Source organism: Dendroctonus ponderosae, unplaced genomic scaffold (assembly GCF_020466585.1).
Source record: "Dendroctonus ponderosae isolate FM_Combo_2020 unplaced genomic scaffold, Dpon_F_20191213v2 Dpon_F_20191213_166, whole genome shotgun sequence".
In the NCBI taxonomy this organism is placed as follows: domain Eukaryota; kingdom Metazoa; phylum Arthropoda; class Insecta; order Coleoptera; family Curculionidae; genus Dendroctonus; species Dendroctonus ponderosae.
The window spans coordinates 1-20,809 of NW_026017812.1; the positions used below are offsets into that span (position 1 = coordinate 1).

General features: G+C 36.9%; 1 long non-coding RNA gene across 1 annotated transcript in view; it reads left to right on the forward strand.

Moving 5' to 3' along the window:
- The first annotated feature begins 442 nt into the window (after nt 1-442).
- Nucleotides 443-20,809, forward strand: part of LOC125503283 — a 32,771-nt gene continuing 12,404 nt past the window's right edge. The window contains exon 1 of the long non-coding RNA XR_007280729.1: nt 443-538. This is a non-coding gene — a long non-coding RNA (uncharacterized LOC125503283). The remainder of the gene's footprint in view (nt 539-20,809) is intronic.

Consider the following 20,809-nt stretch of genomic DNA (forward strand, 5'->3'; position numbering starts at 1 on the left):
AATGTGAAACGAAGATTTTCAGACCTGCAAACAACTTTAAAGAAATAGGCACCAGCAATATATTGTCTTTATATGTTTATTATGATGTACGGTACGCGCTTTTAAAACTGTTTTTAAGGCACTCATGCAAATTCGCAAGCGGGCCTTAAAATTGCTCTATTAACACTGATATAAATAACTATAGAATCGTTTTTATTCCGATATTCAACGTGTTACTAAATTTCGGGTGTCCTACACGACTCGATCTTTTTCTTTAGTCCCTTACTTGTTATATTTTGGCTCTATCTTCACTAATAGGACTACTTTCCTAATTCCTTAATATCTAATAATTCAAATTCGTTGTTATTCAGTGTTTTCTTGTCAGCATTAAAAACAACAGAAATATTCTAAAATAGTTAAATAAAGTAAAACTAAACTGGAAAAGTTCAACCGCAAACTAATGCAATCTTTGTTTGTTTCAGCATCCTTATCCTTCGGAGGACCAGAAAAAGCAACTAGCTCAGGATACGGGGCTTACGATACTACAAGTTAATAATTGGTAAGTGATTAGATTTGATTTGATTATTTATATGCGGACATAATAGTAAAAGTGCATGGATCCAGATGGGAGGGATTTAGCGATTAACCAGGCGCATTGAGCCATTCGCGGCTGATCCCATTTCCAAATGTGTGAAACATAAAAACCGGCAGCTTCGAACCGAAAACAGTGACGTAGAAAGAATTGTTACCGGAATAGGAATGGATTGATTAATCGCAGTAATTACCGATCAGCTTTCCGCGCTAATTAGATTTCGTCCCCCGGCAACGCTCCAAATGAGATTACGCCTGGAAATGGCGCTCGCCACATCAACCGTTGTGCCGAGCGCACGCGTTAATTGTCATCGATTTTTATAATGCCATTATGTCCGTACACAATTTATCACGTTAGCTTGTTTTTCGACATTGTTCAAATAGCCCAATTTTTGCAGCAGCCACATTACCAAATCCAACACCTCCACACTTGCTCGGTTATTCAATAAAATACTTACCAGTTTAATCACCTTCTACTTCTTCTGTGTACCATTTTGCTCCAAATCTAAATTCGTACATGACGAGAACCAACAGCGCATTAAAAGTACCAAAAAAAATACTCTAAAGTGTCCCTGGCTTTATTTGAAGTAATTTTTTGGCAATATGATGCTTTTGGCCCTCGGATATGTTATCGTTCGAAATATTTACATAAAAGAGCTATTAAATAAATAGTCGCGGTATGATCGGGTGTTGAGGACAATGTTCAAAAGATATCCGTATCCGAAAGTACTGGGGACCTCAGAAAAATGTATTGCTCGGACCAACCGGTGCTTATCGAAGAGTATAGTGGTAACTAAGTGAACACTAAGAGGCCAGCGCATTGTTTCATAAAGAATTTGGATTTCGACGGTAAATTCTAAACGAATTAGCTTTATCTCTAAATAATTGCATGTACGGAAAGAGGCAGGAGACAGATCAGGCGCATCTTTCTTTCACATCCACAATAACAAAGACATTTTCCTTTCTTTACCGGATATTGAGGAATTAATAAAATATAAATTCGAAATAGGGAATTAACATTTCTATATTGTAGCAATGAATCTTTAGCTTGGGTTTTACTGATCTCGATCTGAGCCTAAGCTAGGGCTGATCTGAACTGACCGACGATCTGGCGATGTTCAACTCAAACGCCCCAATTGAATCTGCGGGATTTCAGCTCAACTTGAACTTAAGTTCAGGTTCAGGCTGAGCTCAATTGAACCCATGCGTAATCTTCCGTTGTACAACCTGGCTTTACACGAAAAACAAATAGTTTTAATTGTGCTGAAATTGATTATTAGTCATTCTCACCAAAAGCAATGCCGCCGTTAAATTTCATGAAGAATGTGCGCAAATATCCATATTTCAACTGGAAAATGCTAATAAATTAATATTAAATAGCAATTTAAATTCGATACTAAATTTCTGTTACGATCTTACATTTTTAAGGTCTTCTAAATAAGAACAAAGCATTGTTTGTACGTATTTTTAAAGTGTTTAAATGAACCGCAACTACTCGTTGAAAAACAAATGACGTTTTCAAGCGCTTTGAACTTTACAAAATATTTACAAGTTGAGCAAAAAATATGTGAACTACAACTTTTCTTATTTATTCCCAATAAAACGATATTTACAACAGTCGACAGCATAGCCTGAACGTAATTGCGTTGTTTAAAGCAAACAGGATTAAGGTTGGGAGTTGTTGAAAATTCGAGGTAAAATATTTAATGTGCATACATAATTTTCAGGTCTGGTCTGGCTAAGCAGATCAATTCAACCGGGTTTAATGCATTGTTATCTATGTATTTGCTAGCGTAACTATTTGTATGGGAGGTTCATCTATTTTTAAACCATCCCCAATTTCCCGTTTCGTTTCCTGAATAATTAAACCAGTATTCTGCCTAGGGTTTAAAAATTTAACTTGTATGGGCGGAACAATTACATATTCAACTATAGCGCCAAAACCAGCATTCAGTAAATTTAACTCTTCTCGAACGTCCGCAATTAGCCCAAACGCAAAATAAACAAAATTCCTCCGGCCGTTTAAAGAATGTTCTAACGTCTGTTTAACACTGTCTTAAACACTTATCAATCATTGTCTTGCCGTATAACAAAATTAATTTATCTCAGCCACAGCTACGGTTTGCATTAGCCGTGATTATAATATCAACTGCGATTGCATAAAACGAATGGATGGATTAACTCTCCTTGGAAGATCATTAGCATAGTTGCAAAAAGCAACCTGCACCATGTCTATCGGCTTGTTTATTTTCAATCGAGTTTTTTCCAATTAAAAGAAATGCTTTCAAACACGACTTTTAATTTAGCATAAACCATTAGGACGCCTATTCTGTTTTATGCCAAAATGAGCTTGAGCACACGTCAGTGGATCAAAATAACAAGTCGTAGCTTAGTTGGGTGCGTCTTTTCGCAAATATTTGGTCAATAATTCAGGTATTATTATTTTCATGTTGGGTAAGGCCTGTCCCAAGCTTTTTGGCAGTGACGCAATAATTGTCGTTCTTTTTGTATTCCGTCGTTACTTCTTCACGGAGCGAGAAGGAAATTTGATGTTAATAGCGTATGTCTTTCATCAAATGGTTACGAGTGCGGAAGAATGTAAAAATTTGACCTCTTGGCGAATATCGGCAGTTTCTGCAAGTTTTTCCAAGTTATCGTTTCAATTTAACGATACATTTTTTATTTCTGTGTTATCGGGTACCGAACATGGCTAGACAATATTGCGAGGGCGAACAACGGTTCACACAGCTTAGGTTTCCACCACCATCGCTTCTATATTCTGCTTGCTTCTATTTTCTTCATTATTTGACTGCAGGTTTACCACCACAAAAGTAACACATTTTAACGTTCACAGTTAACTCGAAGCTCTGTATAATTGAGGCGAATTGATAGGTAAACTGAAAAAATGATTTATTTTCTCGAATTAATTGTTTACATTCTGCAGTTTTCACTCACTTTTCGTAAAAAGTTAATTGGGTTTTCACAGAGAAGAATAAAATTGTTTCACTTACATCAAGCAATACTAATGCGAATGTTTAATTTATCAACAATGAAAAAATAATAGTCAATGGAAAAAGAATAGTTTTTAACTTGGTTAAAACCGTGTTTTATAATAATTATGTCATCAAAAATTGGAGTTTTTAAATCGTTGATAAGACAAGCTTAAGCTTGCAACCACGCAATATGAAATAATATCATATCAAGGAAACATTCTTATTAGATAAATAAATGCTGATGCGTACATTAACCGACAACGACATGTTCAGGCAACGATAATGCCGTTCGACATTTTGCTATATATGACTGTGATCATATGCTTTTTCGTGTCTGTGCCTGTCCGTTACGCGTACTATTATCTAGCAAATAAGAAAACTGAAACTTCGACATTCTAAAATATTGGTAAATTTTTCTTTCGTCGTCTCCCCATTCTTTATATTATTAGAAAAAATATTTTTGGGTCTTCTGACGCTATTCTCGTGCATTTTGTGTCTTTTTGGGCGTCTGCGTGAGCGACCGGCGCTAAACCGCCTTACGTACATTCGGGAGCCGTTCCTCTATCAAAGAGGTGCTAAATTTGAATATTTCAAACTGAATCTAACAATATAAAGTATGGTATTCTCCTTCAGTTGTACGTTTTTGCAACATTTTTTTCACCCATACTGCTTTCTGTTTCTTCTTGGTGGCTTCGTTATCTTCATCAAGTAATTTAGCCAGTATAGTCATATCTTTCTTTGTCAAATTTCTAAATCTCTACCAGTCCCGCGACAGTATCCAAGATATTTATATTTATAATTTTAATAAGGATCATGATTACATTATATCATTCTGATTTGGAGATTAGGAGAACCTTTTGCCAATGCCAACTTTTTCCAAAATGTATTATTTTCTGACGAGTCAACTTTCACTCAGAATGGTAGCCCAAACCGTCATAATCTTCACCATTACGCAACCGAAAAGCCAAAATTAGTGACTAAATATTTGGGGTGGTATTATGGGGGACTTTATAGTTGGGCCACAGCATTTGCTTAAAAATAACGGTTAATTTAATTATTTACATTTAATAATACATTTATAATATTAAGTTTTTTATTTAATTCATTTTTTGATGGTCGACATGTGCCCAGTTCACTTGATTGTTGAAACGGTAGGTTTTGAGGTTAACACACCTCAAGTAGCTTTAACATTTGGCGGTAAATCGAAAGATTAAAAAAAAAATTGGGGATCTATTTGAAGTAACCAAGTTATTGAGATTAACAAACATGCAATTTTGGATGCTCATTGGGCGGTTTATTGGAAACTTTTCGTAAATTAACAGATGTCAGTACGTAGCTTGTTTAGTCCTCTTGGAACAAAGGGCGATTTCAAAATTCGTGGCGATTAAGGTACAGGCCAATTTCTATTCAAAATAAAAAAAAACTGTAAATTTTTCAGGTAAAACGTTTGAAATTAACTTACATTCAAATTTGACGATAAATCCGAAAAGCGCAAAAACAGGGGGAGGGTTCTATTTACAAAAAACCATAGTTGGTAACCACCACACGTTTATGACGCACCCCGTATATTGAAAAGTAACTTTAAAGTGTGCACCTTTTAAACGTCAAAAACTTTCGTAGAAAGTATATATTTACTGACATTATTTTATATTCATATTTACTGACATATCACACTTTGACGCATTAATGAGCAACCCTGTATATACCGACATGATAAAGAATCTTGATTTATACTTTTCCATGGCAATACTTTGATGAAATCGATCTCCAAGAAGAGATCTAAACTCAAGTTAATTATTTGTTCTATTCTATAAACGTAAAGTATGTGGGTCCCATAAACTATGCAGAGCTGGTTAGAGATGCAGCTCCACCTGGCCCATTGAAATTAACGAAAAATAAAGCATGGCATATTCGAAAGATAGGAATGTTCCCACAGAATCGCGTTTGTTAGCGAAGGTGCCATTAATTACGTGGCCGAAATGCGATCAGACATTCGAACAATGACGTTGGTCAATGTTGCTTGTTCGATACCGATCGCACTCTCTTAGATGTCAGGCCGACGTTAATGTGCCACAGGTTCTGGACACTTTTGCTTTTTGTTCTTGGCGTTTTGAAAGCTTTTTTCGTTCTTATTCGATCCGGTGGCTAATTAATGCGGTCGCTTTTTTTCGCTACCAATAAATTGTTCTTTAGAGAAGATATCAATCCGGCTTAACATATGCGTATGTCTTATTCGCCTGTGATTGAGACGGTAATTATTTCGAGAATTACGAACCGGTGATTTATTGGGCGCGACCCCGTAATAAAGGGAATAAAACAGCTAAAGAAATTCGTTTAGAGCCGATAAAATGTCGTTGCAAAGGTATAATTTCATTCGGGGTTGGGCCATTGTTATCTGGAGAAAGGCAAGATAGCTTTCCGAAACGTGGAGAATCCGTACCCGACCAGTTAGCGATACCATTGCTCGCTCATTTCTATACAAACCAAATTGCATCAGGGTGGGTGTTAATGGTCCTGCCACGATAATGGATGGAATTGCATTAAAATGTGATCTGCATAGCTCGCTTACATTCCGCTTGCGCAAATGTAATTACCGAATCTTTCGCTGCCTTCCGGACCATGATGAATGCCGCGGAAAGATAGGGCGGCCCGCTTTCTATGGATCCGATGTATCTCTTAATGGATCAGGTGGATACCGGCGCGCCCTTTCAATGTTGCGACAATTACCGAAGAGTAAGGCCAGCTAACACGTCATTCTATCCGCCCCTAATCGACAGCGCAAACGGCATTCTTTTGGTTTCACCCTTTGATTTCAAATCGGGCAATTGGCGTCCCAAGATGAAAATTGGGTTGGGTGCTACCTTTTCATAACATGCGGGTTCCTAGATCAGATTTTCAGCTGTTGTATGCAGTGCTGCAAAATTGTATGTCTTCAAAAATATTTTAAATTTTGGTATTAAGGTTCGAGTTGGTGTCATTAATTTTTTATGAAAAAAACGCTTTAGTAGGTATTTGTATGGGTCAAAAACATTGTTGCCAACTTTATGCTTTACTTTCTCGCAAATATCTCAGATTTTTTTGCGAATAATGATGTCTTACTTTTTTCACTCCCTCGAGCAACACCTCCAGAGGAGTGGCCTCAATTTTAAACCATCTTGATTAAAGTCGATCTATCGAATCGAGTATCGAAAATCAATTATAAAAATCAAGTCGACTACATTCAAGACAATCATTCGCGTAAATCATAATTATAAAGGTGCCACAACTTTATAACTCGCTTTCTTTTCTTCTTTCTTAACTTTATAACGTCAGTTTCAACAACGCAAGTTGCTTCAAAGTGTGCTTTGAACTAACTCATAAATCCATCAATACTTTCAAATGAGGTTGTTTCCGCGAAATTGACAGTATATGTGGCTGAGACAGCAAACTATCTAATCCAGGTAATGAGTGATGTGATAATAGGATTGCTTCTTCGGCTAAAGACAATAAAGTTTTAAATGCGAAGATCGTGGAATTTGCAGTTTTCTAATACGAATTGTAAGAGACTCTTCATGACTGCAATAATGTTTTCTTGATCACCGGGTGGAAATGACACGGTTTTGCCACTGTTTTCGATAGCGATATCACTTGTACTCATTACAATGGCATGACAATGACAATTTACCTTTCCACCCATTATTCAATGAAACTTTCTTCAGCCCGCACGCTGGAAGCAATAACTTTCGCCACGCACGCTGTCAGTTTGACTGTTTGGAGAACATTTTCAAATACGTTTTTTTTTCAAAACTTTATACTTTTCTCGGCTACTCGAGGCGAAAGTCGAAGGCCCGCCACTGCGTGCAAAAACTTCAAGCAGTGGCAGAATTTCGACTTTTGTCTCTTGTGCCGTAATAAACTATTTAGCTGATTGATTCACAATTCAAAGCGGCAACAATGTTTTATGTCATTATCAGGAATTTGCCGGTGATAGCTTATGTCAAGAATAACAATTTGTCAAATTGTCAGTTAGTTTGACGGTTCTTTCACAACGTCGAACACCTTTTGTGATTTAACAACTTAATTGTAAATAATTTATGTCCTTTTGTCGGGAGGATTGTTGACATCCATTACCCTAACCTATTTCATCGCATTTCAACCTCACTTTTTATGTTTATCTATGGTTACTTGAGCTTTTGATATTTAAGAAGCAACAGGTTTTATGTAATGTTAATGAAGCAAATTGCCATGAAAATTTTGCTGTCGACCTTTTGATCAATTTTTTTTGCAAATATCTCGGTTTTTGATAATAATTATTGTTTTCTTACTACTTTTTTATCACCATTCAGAGCTAACTTCAGAAATTTGTATATTGTCCATATTTCTTTATGTCGTTTATTACCCAAGCATTTAATTGTCTGAATTGTTGAAACTTGCATCAACACCGCCAAAAATTTTACTTCGAAGTAAATGAGATTAAAAGGAGAGTATCATAATTTTTAAAAATTGTGCTAGTGGTCCTTTCATTTAATCAAAACAATAGGGAACTTTCACAGAAATTAAATTTGAAAAATATTACTCCCAAACGTAACTTAATACTATTAACAACACCACTGTTTACCAAAAAAACTCAATTTTATTTATCTGTAATTAATGTAAGCAGTTAAAACTTGTGTAATTCAAGTCATTCTTGTAACGCGTCGTCATGGGTTGGGACTAGTTGTGACGTCAAGTAGCTAGTCGGCCGTGGCGGCTGACATTTTACCACTAGTGGATATGTTTATGGTGGCATCTTACATTAAAAGGATTGAAAGTTTTACTCTTGCTGAAGTTCGCGATGTTAAAGCTAACAGGTAGATTTATAGACAAAATAGTCAATAGTTTTATTTATATAATGAATGCTAATTGCTGAAGTCTGGCTACTAGATGCAACCATCTGCAAATCGTTTTGATTTAAAACTTGTTCTTGTGTCATAGAACTCAATAGATTCAGCAACAATTCTTCTCTTAGCTCACTAAACAGCTGCGGCCCTGGGATGATTTGTATGAGATATGGTCCTGTCTGGCTGGCAACCCTTCATTTTTTTAGGCATTCCATTGACTTGAGTTTAACATAGTTATCCATATTTTTATCCAGATTCTTATTGCATGACGAAAATAGTAGGTATTTAACGTAAATACACGATGGTAAAACGAGATTTTACCTTCCCCGCTACTTATTGTTTCTTTTTATCGTCTAGTATAGCAAATAACTATTTTTTGCACCATACAGCGTTTGTAATATTATTTTTATGTTGCTTCCATTATTAATAAAGCACAGCACGAATTCTGAACAGTCAAACAACCAGACAATGCAACGACAAGCCGTATTCCCGTGTTGCCTTCCGACCGAACGAACTAGCGCTATGACGTCACGACCATTCCCGCGCGTTTAGTGTCGTTTTAATTGTTTATTGCAAATTAAATATTGCGATCTGCGGGCTGATATTTGGTATGCGCGATTTCTATAGGTAGGCAAATAAAAAAAGTTCTCAATTGCTTCTCTAAATCTTTTGTTCATTTTATTAATTTAATTAATTTATTGCAAAATATTGCTTATCCTTCTTGAGGAAAGTCACTTGAGCCCTCTCAACTTATGCATCGAACTCCACATCACGTTCAAAACAAACAGCTTAATCCTGGAAAGTCTAACTTGTTGCCGTTGTTGCCAATGCAATTAATATTTTCCTGTACGTACACTTCAAGTGGTGGATGGAATTAACTTGATGAGCACGCATTTTGCTTTGAAATCAGACATACTTTAAGGGCGGATTATACATATGTAGGCGAATTTTAATCAGAGCCTGAGCAAAAATGGAAAGCAGGCGAAAATAGCCAGGCAGCATCCGACGGCGAGACCGTGGACTTTACGAGGCTGAAAAAAGCACTTACGAGCTGTATTCTCGCGGAAATAGTGGTCGCATACGTGTTGTACTAGGCCGTGACGTTGGCCGGTTCCACTCGCTTGAGCAGTCATCCGGAGCTTTTGTATTCGCAAACAGCATCCTTCCCGGCGGGAAAACCGAACCGAAAAAAGAAAAAACGGCGAGTCCCTTCTCCCAGGAGAATTTCGTTTTTCACGAAGCCGTATCATCATCATTTTTCACAGCTTCATACCATTACCGCTCGGAGACATTGTCTTGCTTCCCCGTGCAGGGGGTTCACCTGGGTTAATGCGTCTCGGTGATAAATTGTCGTCGCTAGCTTGAAGGGGCCGTTATCAGCCCGCAACGATGGAATTGCAACTTGACTGTTCGGCGGCCGGGTCATCACGCGAAGACACAGTCAGGTCAGGCTCTCTTCCTCTCGCCCTCTCGCTTTCCCCACCTCGATTCCGTAGTGCCAATTTACGAGTGACTTTCATTGTCGTCGGATGCTGCCGTCGGCAAATGGTTCTCCAAGGAGTAATATCAGGCCACCTAATAGCTTACCAAATAGCCTCCGAAACACCTTTTTAATGAACTATTGTAGCAGGAAATGAAAATAGGGAATGCTGGAACAATAACGACCCGCCTTACTACTGTTTCGCAAACCGAAGCAGCATACGTGAATTGAGCGAGCGTTATCTCTGCTGATTACGCCGCCAACCCTTCCGCTGGGATGTATGCTATCCTCTTGGGTGCCATCCGCCTCGTGTTGGGACGCCTATTAAGAAACTGCTTTCGCAATTAGTCAAATGATTCCGTTCCGACTGCTTAATTGCTACATTCCAACATAAATTTTAAATGACTATTGTTCGGTTTCCATGCAGCTTTCCTTAATCGTTAATTTCACCTGATGAACTAAACTGGATTTTAATTTCCCGAATCACTGTTTTTAATTCGTATTATCTACATTTTTTATTCTACGCATTTACAAGTTAAATTCGCTCCTTATCTCGACCTGTTAATCACAGCTGGAAATGAGAATCCATTAAATTATCTCTCTGATGCTCCGCCAACAGTTTTTTTAATTACAACCTCGAATGTCAAGAATGCGAACCTCTCAGTCGCGAAATTTGCCTAATATTTGCATGAAGAACACAGTAAGAGGTTGCAGGTGGGTTCCTTTCAATCATTCCAGACTTTTCAAATTAGGTTACCAGGTTAATACATGCCCAACTTGAACCTTTCAAACTCTTCACAGGAGACCAAGTCAACTATGTCAACTATCAATTTATAAACTGGTAAATGTGTTACTGCCGTTTTCGTGTGGGTTTCTAAACAAGAAATCTTGTCAACATCGTCTAAAATAGGCAATACTTAAAACTTCGACGGTCATAACCATTATGTTATATTATGAAAACACTCAAAAATGTTTGGAAGAAATCTCCCACAATAAATTTTGGCTGACAATTTTCGTATTTGGTCCTACGCTTTGGAAAAATGCTCAATTTTTGTCTGTTGTTCTCAAGCCAGCTAACAAATTGCAATATAAACCATATAATACAAAAACACAATTACCTCCAGCCAAACTTATGGATATCGAGAGAAACCGGCGAAAAAAAGAGGAAAGGAAAGTTCATTTAGGTGTCAATACATCACGAGTTTGGGATTACCGTGGACTTTTTCAGCTCCTGCAGGATACGAGTTTTATATAAGGCGCTCTAGATTTCTGCTGTGTTCCGAGCTTCAACTGGAAAAACGAACATAAATAACGTTCTGCACTCGCCCCGCTGCCGTACCTTATTCCCTAGCGGGATATAGGTGGAAAAAGGGTCTAAAAAGTTGCAACCTGAAATACTTTATCGAATTGAAACTTGGAGAATTAAATGGCGGAATAATTACATATTTCACGGTGTTTCTTCGAATTCGGTCTCAGTACATTTAAAAGTATTCGAGATGAGAAAGTTAACTTGGAAAATTACTTATCTCTTGCTATTGCAAAACGTTACAATTCAAGTGTTGATGTACATAGACGGAAAAGACAATGAAGGAGAAAATTATAATAAAAGGAAAAAATGGATAGTAAATCAATTGCATTTAGGTTTTCGTTAGGTATTCAACTCTGCTTTTCATCGTTAATTATTGAGATATTTGCAATTAAGAATTAACACTTAGAAAATATTTTGCAATTAATGCCGATGTTGATTAGCAACATATTTTGCAAAACAGAAGCGTAATTGAAGTTCTTTCAGCTAACCGATTCTGAAATTAGGTCAGTTCCGATATTGAACATCAGCTGTTCTTTTATTAAAACCACCAACTTTCCATGAAAGGAACACCCTTATGAGTGTTTTGCATCAGTTTGAACTTCTGAATCATATTTATTGCAGATAAACTGCATTAGAATACGTTTCATGTTTGCAGATATAAATGGTAACTAAAACTTTTTTTCACAAACTGTTCAATACTGTAATAAAAGATGTGAAGAGTTTCTGCATTTATTAATGAAAAACATTTTTGAGGCGAAATACCCAACAAACCGTCTCAACAATATATAACTTATCTAAAACTTTATTCTGATTTATTTTCCTGATTGCGTGTATTTATTATGATATTCTTATCTTTCCTGGGTCTCCGTCACAGTGTGAAGTAAAAATTTTGAAGCATCGTTTATTTCATTACGTTTCGGCGAGACAACAGCGCCATCATCAGATTTAAAATTTACACAAACTCATGATTGGTAAAACTCAACGTTGTTTTAGGTCTTTGCCTTCTTGAAACCTTCAATTTGTCTGTTTATTTCATTACGTTTTGGCGAGACAACAGTGCCAGCATCAGATTTAAAATTTACACAAACTCATGATTGGTAAAAAACGACAACTTAAAATTGTCTTGGCTGACAAATTTAAGGTTTTGAGAAGCAAAGACCTAAAAGAACGTTAATTTTATAATAATTTTTGTTAATAACGAGTTTAAGTAAATTTTAAATCTGATGATGGCGCTGTTGTCTAGCCGAAACGTAATGAAATAAACGATGTTTCAAAATTTTTACTTCACACTTTGACTGAGGCCCAGGAAAGATAGGAATATCATAACTTATCTAAAACTTTTGTTCGAGTTGAGTGACTTTCGGGGGTTGCAAACTAACCTAAATTGTTGATAGCTAGACGCTCTGCTATAGTTTTGCAAATTTTGACTCGATTTAGTAGTATTTTACATTTTTTTTGGCGCTTTCTGCATCATGCATGCTTCTAAAAGACAACGATAGTGTCAGTAAAACCCTCCTTATATCTTTGAAGCAGCTGCTGTGTTACTACTAGCTCACAATTTACTACTAGCAAAGAAAAGTGGTTTCAGCTGTGGGAAAGTTGCTCCCTTCAGAAAATAGCTACCCTCAATAAAAGAGTTAAAAAAATATCATATGGATTGAGATCGGCAAAAAAATGATCGCATTTGAAAATTGTTAAGCCCAACAGACTATTAGTAGAACTAGGTAAGCAAAAGTAAATCATCATTATGATACTAGAAGCAGTTCCATTTAGCATTCTTTCACTAGCTCTTCGTCATTATTTGGATAATACATGAGTTCAACTTGGGTAGTGAGAGGCACTGGGTATCAACTTACGTTATTCACTAGAATTCATATAGTTCGGCATATCTGAGGAATATTTACAGGCAGTTTGAATGGAAAGGAATTTGATATACATGTGTCATATTTAAGGGCATGTTAAAGATGAGGTGTGTTAGCTCTGATTAAATTCGGCAACCTTTTTGATAATGCTGGCATTCCATCTGGGGCAGATATACAGATGGAATACCAGAGTAATTAATGTGGAAAGACGATTTTCCAGTGCAAACTGTCAGGTGCGAGACCCAAGATAACTCCGGCATCGGACTATCGGTAGGGTTTGTGTGTGCGTTAATTCGAATTTTAGAGATTACGCACGTAGCACGCTTCATTGGAAATCCTCGTGCGAGCGGCTGCTGCTCTATGGAAATGTTGGTCAAATATATCATTCTGGCTTGACAGTGCAATTCTCTTATCTGCGCCCGCCGGCACGGGATCCCGGGGGCTGCTGAAAAACAGAATCAACTCAGCGAACGAGGCGGCAGGAATGAACAAAGGGGGGAAGCGGGACGGACGAGAAGAGGGGCTGGTGGTGGAAGCCGCAGCTAAATTGCAAACAAAATACGAGTTACGTAGCTATGCCTTCGGATACGGTTACAACGACGTCTTTGTCTCCTGGAATTTTTGACTTTGAAATTAAACAACATGACAGGAAGAGTTGGATATAATTATTGTGCTCGTACATTTTACAACCTGGATCCGTTTACGTTCCACCGAAACCATGGGGGGCGGATCTTGCCTTTTTCTATTTGCCAGTTAAACTTTTTTTGTTTACACCGAAACTACAAAGGCGCTGTCCCAATTTTCTTGGAATAAGGACACATTCATGCAAATGGTTCATCTGGAAACTTAATGGTTCATTCATTTGCATTGCATTTGTTTTGAATGTGGGACGCAGCATTCGCCCTATGCGACTGAGTTTAAAATTCCGTTGAAAGTTGAAACATGTTTACGAAGACCTAAGGATCTTTTGGATCTCTAGTGAGCTGTTGGTGATCACTTAGCTTTCCACGCTTTTCTATGATTGCGTTACGCGGCTGTTTCTACTTCGCTTTATTACAGTTGCCCCTGTTCTGGATTTAAACGGATTTTTGTTTAAGGGAGTTCAATTCTTCAGTATCTCCAAGAATCACATTCTTCATTCCATTGTTAAGAGCATCTTCCGTTACTACCCATTTTGTTATCTACTATAACTCTGCTAATAGAATGGTGCATTGCATGGGAGCAAGTGAAAACTTCAGGATCAGTCGTTAGAATTCCTGCACGTTTGATTTCATTATTTCAAAAATATTTCACATGATAAAAAGATAGTGCGACATTCTGTGGGTGTAAAGAAGGCGATCTGACCTGGCTTTTATTCAGAATAAATGTGCAGTTTAAAAACTGCGGTTTAAACAAATTTCCTCTTATGCACCACTGATATGTGGATGAAGCATCCAAGTTCATCGGTTTTGGGCAAATGAGGAGGAGTGTCTTGCTACAAAAACTGCCAACTTTTTTTAATCCCAGTCAAGTTTTTGGCTCGATTCACACCTTTTATGACATTTTTGTGCTCTTTGTAACATATTGCAGCCTTCAAACAAGGTATTTCTAGTTTCCATTTAACAATTTTAGACATTAATTGATCTTAAATCAAATAAAACAAATTAAGATTTCCTAATATCGGAAGAGTGATCAGATGCATTTTAGCAAAACTTGCTGAGGATTTGTTCCTACGTCAGGGCCATATTTTGCTAAAAACTCGCTTGTTCTTTTGGTGATATTTCTGATAAACGCCTTTTGGACAAAAACGCTTCGTCTTTTGGAAACCGACCTAAGACTAACTTTTGGAAATCGGAGCTAATGTCGTAAATTGTTAAATAGCAACGAACCAGCAAAAAAACGTTTGCGCAAAAACTATGAGTGCTCCAAGATTTTACAAAGACCACATAAAAGGTTTTTGCATAGAATTCAAAAACATGAGTTGATTACCGTAACCGAATAGAAGGTTCTGGTCGTTTTTGTACCAAGGCTCAAGAATTCACCACTTTCCCAGTGGCCACCAGCCAAATGGATGAAACCGGTTTTTTCACCAAAAGATTATTCTTACATAGCGAGTTTCTTTAAAGTCCATCGAATCGAAATATATCAAAAAACTTTTTCTGAAGAACTTTGACCATCAATAGCAGAGGAATCAGGCGTTTTTTCTTAATAAAAGTTAGATCAGATCGTCTTCTTTGGAGCCAAATAATGTCGCAGTTCGCTTTTGAGCATGGGATTACGGAACACTCTGCTTGCAGAAACGTTTACACATTTGCCAGTTTATGAACTGTTGAATTTGCTAACTGTGGGTACTGTGGTCATCTGTAAGTTAGTTTTGCATGTTGGCACTTTCAGTCAAAAAACGCAGACGCAAAATATAACGGAAACAGTCAAGTTCACAACACTTCTGAAAGACCTAAACCCCTTAAAATTTTTTAAATAAATGTCGAAATACCAAGCAGTTACAGTGACAAAAACTGACGGGAATAAGGTGGATAGCAAGCAAGTGAATCGGAAATTCAATTATTACGACTATTAGTTAATCAGGTCTAGGGCAGTTTTACAATTGCCATTAGTATTTCCATTACAAAAATTCTTATGTTGACAATTAAACCACCCACTAGTAACTTCCACTGCCACCAAGAAATAATGTTGCAAATGGTAAATAATGTGAAATACAGTCCTCATTAAATTCCTCTAGTTCTTTGAAGTGATTCAAATTCCGAATATTAATTTATCCGTCTGCAATCCGTCGTTGTACTGATTCAATAATAAAAAGTCAAGAGCAGTTATGAAAGAATAAATCAATACACGGCGGTAAATTACCTTTTATTGCTTATTCTCCTCGACCGAAGGCAACATCAAAGCTGTAGATTTGTTATTGTTTAGTATTTAATGATGTTCGAAAAAGAATAATAATTTCCCGCTTTGTTTTTCTGCTTTGTTCTTATAATTCTAAGTGTATTCAATCGAAACGCGTATATTTTTTGTTGCTGGAAAGAAGGGGTACATATAATGATTTATCCCTCCAACCCACAGGTATAAATAGACCTCAACAAACGACAGTGATGGCGCCGCATATTCTTGGTAAATACGATGTTCGATTAAAGAGCTTTCGATAACGACATATCTGCTTTCCCTATTATAATGTTCGTTTTAGACGGTGAAATAATACCCTTTGGCACTCAATCCTATCAGTTCGGTATTACACGGGGAACAATGCCTCTTTTCCATTCAGCTCTCCTCAATCTACAGGCTTTTAAAAACTGAGCCGGTGCTTTGTTATTTGAATTGCTTTAGCTTCGCTTATTTTCAATACCAGACGGCAGAATTTTTTCCAGTTAAACATTCTAAGCATCTAAACCTTAAGGAGAAAATCGTCACCGTTACCATTGCCAAAAATGAACAACTTCCGAACTCCGGCACCCATTTGAGCCCTATTCAGGAACTGGAATCAAATGATCCGTGATATCCGCAAAAAGTTTTGCGGTAGTATTTTCCACAACTCTGATTGCTAGGAGAGCACTTTCGGGGACCTAAATAGGATGTTATATTCTAAAGTGCTTTGTTTCGGTTTAAGAGAACGAAACTTGGAACGGAAATGAGCAGTTTGTAGCAGAAAACTTTTCTGGCGTGTCTTGTTTGGATATAATGTTTATCAATAATTGCAATTGCTAGTGTGTATTGAGATTTTATTTTTGTACGCAATTTTGTTTTTGTTCATTAAACACTTATAATTTTTGCTTCGAAGATTGATGCTTGGTTACGGTTCAAGCTCGGATGAGCATCAATAATAGGGTTATTCTGATTTGAAACTGGTGAGTTTTTCGGGCGGTCGAGGAAAATTTATTTTCGACGTTACGCAAGTACGAGTGGTTTGTATGTTCAGGCGCTTTAATTGAAAAGTTACACTAGACTGATTTTTCCAGCTCCTGATCGGTCCTGTATAAGCCGTAAGTAACTGTGTGTTGCAAAACATAAAGGAGAAATTATTTTTCACGGTGCCCCAAGTACCAGAAAAAATTACCAGTTTCACAAAAGTGCACATTCATATCTTCTTCTGTAGGCTGAAAATTTTAGAAGAAATAATTCGCATTTAAAACTAAGGTTATTTATGAAAATCTAAAACATAAATTCGGCAGTAATGCTTTTGCTTTTGGAGTTTTGGAAGTGTTATTTTGGGGCTAAACCCGGCTGATGAAAGCTGATAATAGGGCTGAAACCGGCCCTAGAGAGAGTCTTCTTTGACCGCTCTGATTTATGTCTTTATTTTCTTTTTAAACTTTTATATTAACTACCATCAATATCGCGGCAGTAATAAACAGTTCAATTTATTTTCACTTTCTTCGACAATTTTTATTTCCCCATTCAAGTCGAGTTACTTATAATGAATTAGTGGATACTTTAGGAGTTAAAGGAAAACAACTTGTTGCATTTTCCGCATTGTTAAACATTTTAGGCTTTGAAGAGTACAATTGAAAAACTAACCACAAAATTAAACTGACTTATTGACGATAAATATCTGCTGGTTACCTGACAAATGGTTGTCGATGAGCTTTTCCATCAAAAATTAAATGAAATGTAATTTTTCTAAACACGAAAATTCCGTGAGTTTGAGCAAGCCACTTAATGTTCTCCTTGTAATATTTAACTAAACTCTTGTTTTGTCAAATGACCAGCAACTTCAAAATGTGTCTTAATCCTAAAGTTTAAATTTAATCTGCAAGAGCTAATATCTTCAAGAAATGTACTTACATTTAATAAAACTTATTTTTTTCTGCTTTCTCCAGTAAGCCTCATGAATTTCTCAAAAGAAATGTTCCTATTTTGAGTTACTCCGTAAAGTTATCAAAATATTGGAGTTTTGGAGGTTTCTCATAGTACAACAAACTAGTAAAACATGTTAAGTACTGATAAGTTATTTTTTCACAAACTGTTTGTTGGGTATTTTGCTTCAAAAATTGTTGTTTTTAAAAACACACAATTTCCTCACGTCTTTTATTACAGATTGATAAACAGTGCTCTTATCTCGCAATAATTTATGAATCTGTAATAAAAGACGTGAGGAAATTCTGTCTTTTTTAAAGACAAACATTTTTGAGGCAAAATACCCAACAAACAGTTTGTGAAAAATCAATCCGCGTCAACAATTTAGAACTTATCTACAGCTAAGTTAGTAACGCTTATCTTATGGGTTTTCTGAAGATGGAAAGATCCCACATGAATAACGTGTGAAAGTCGAGATTACATCTTTTGAGTCCAATAATGAAATAAAATTGCGTTTTAAAGAATAACGTTCAGATTTTGCCTACCTTTTAGGCTTAAAAATTCTCGCTTTTTTCAGAAATCTGCCTGTTTGAGCATCAAACTTTTGACTTTTTAACAGCCGGAAAATCGGTAAGACCATGGAAATGCCGTCTGAGAATGATTAAACCCGTCGCACTGAATAAATCAACGTTTAGTGCGAAGCAGAAAAATTGACGAGGAGTTCTCTAAAAGGAGTCTTCTAAAAGTGCTGTTCGAAGTACGAGCTGATGCAAACCTTAACCCTTTTTTCAACCCAAGACGTGATGGAACCAGATACCTGATGGTACGAATTCAAATTGAAAATTACCCATTATTAAAATAATAGCCAAGGAAGTACGCAATATAATAGAGCATAATTCCGTAAAATTATTTACGATGGTTTAGGGAAGGCTATGCTTAAATTAAACGTTTTGTTGTGATAATTATCGTTTGAGAAGTAGGGGTTAAATTATTATTTGCATCTGGAGTGCTGTTCTCGAGAACCATCATCCAGTGTCTCACCTAATCAAGCCGGTCTGTGCAAAATAGAGAGAATAACTGCGATGGTTACCGTTTATTATCGAGCGTGTGGATCCCAATTAAGAGGCAGCAGCTGTGAAAATTAATGGAGCACAGCTTTTAAGATGTAATTGGGCACATTCATAACTCCGCTCTCGGAGTACGATGTTAGCGCGCGTGCTGCATTGGCGACATCTGATTCCCATCTTAATAATGTTATATATGTGTGTACAAACTAATGTAATTGTTTTCGTGTGCAACCCTTTTCTTCATCTAATCCATTAGAAGGGACACGAGGGACTCTAAGCGCACTATTTCTCCACTCGACCCCTTTACAGCAACGATAATTACCGGGGCACAAATGGAAGAGCGATTATTTGTAAAAGTTCGACTGATCGGAAATTCAGACAAGTGTCAGGAATTGAGATAAAGGAGCCAGCGAGCCGATCATTAGGAAGGATTAGGGCTCAGCGTGTGTGCCCCCCTAGAAACATTACACCCTGAAAGGGTTGACAAAAACAGTCGAGTTATGGCCACTTTGCCGCCCTAGTTTACTTTGGGAATCACTGAGTATCAATTTACTGGGAAAACATGTTAATAACGTTTTAGCGTTAATCCGATATCACTGGATATGGATATGGGCTCAGCCGATTTCGCTCGTAATTAATTAATCTGAATCGATTGCCCATTAAACAGTCAAAACCCTTTAAGTCAACCAAACTATTTGATTTGATCGCTCATGATCAACATTTAAAAATAACGGATAATCGGAGAATTATAGTTATTTATTTGTTAAACTTGCATTGGAGGACTGACCAACTTTATACTTGAAGTATAATAGGAAGGAATTATTAATTACTATAATGAGCGTAGGACAAGTAAACCGATTCAAATTTCTCCTCTTCTTTGGCTCGCTTTAAAATGAAACTGTAGTTGAATCTTGAATTGAAAACAAAAAATGTTAAGGAACGGAGTAAAAGAGTGAAATCTCGTCAACAAACGACTATGAAAAAGTCTGATTTGTAAAATTTGGGAAACATTTTAAACAGTACAAAAGTAAATAATTAAAACGGGGTAAAAGAGACCAAACTAAACTTGTTGTTTCAACTGGCCATCCACTGGACAGTTTAATGATCAGCTCGTCGTTCAAACTAGTCATTTAACTGTGTGGATGACCAGTTGAAACAGCAATTTTAGTTTGGTCTATTTTAACGTGTTTAAGTTATTTCAGTTATTTACTTTTAATATAAAAAAATTACATTTTTTGTTTTTCAAATCTGTCGATTTTGTTGACGACCGTCTTAGTTTACACCATTTTTTGCGTGATTTTGGAGGCAGTAGGTACTTGTGTTAATTTGTTGAAAAATTACTTTATAAATCGGCTTAGGAATAATGTTCCCTGCATATCTAATGCAGGATTTATATAATTTTCTGACGTGTCAGGTGATAAACGTTGACTTCTAATCACTCTGTATGTGTGTTGAGGGGCTGCGAGCAATTTCCGAGCGGATAATGAGCCTGTTTATATGAAGATCGTCATTTCGATGCCCTAATGGAAACAATAACTTGGATATGGGATCAAAATTTTTATCGGGCTATTAGAGTTTGAACCTAATTGGGATATTTGCTCCCGCATGTTTAGCCATTCGGCACGCAATGCAATTTCCTAAAACCTAAAGAAATTGGCCGCGGTTCCCGGTAATGCCCGTTATTGCCTGCTTGACTACGATTTCTATGCTCGTCTCGACCGGGGCTAAATAAAGCTGCGATCTTTGGTGCGGTCAGCGTGACATTTCGATGATTTGTTCGATACGTGATATTCGGAATTGCTTTCCAGACCGGCACTGGACGCACCCCGAATAACCCCTGGTTATAATTATGTCGTCAGCAAATGGTCGGATTTGGAAAAGAAC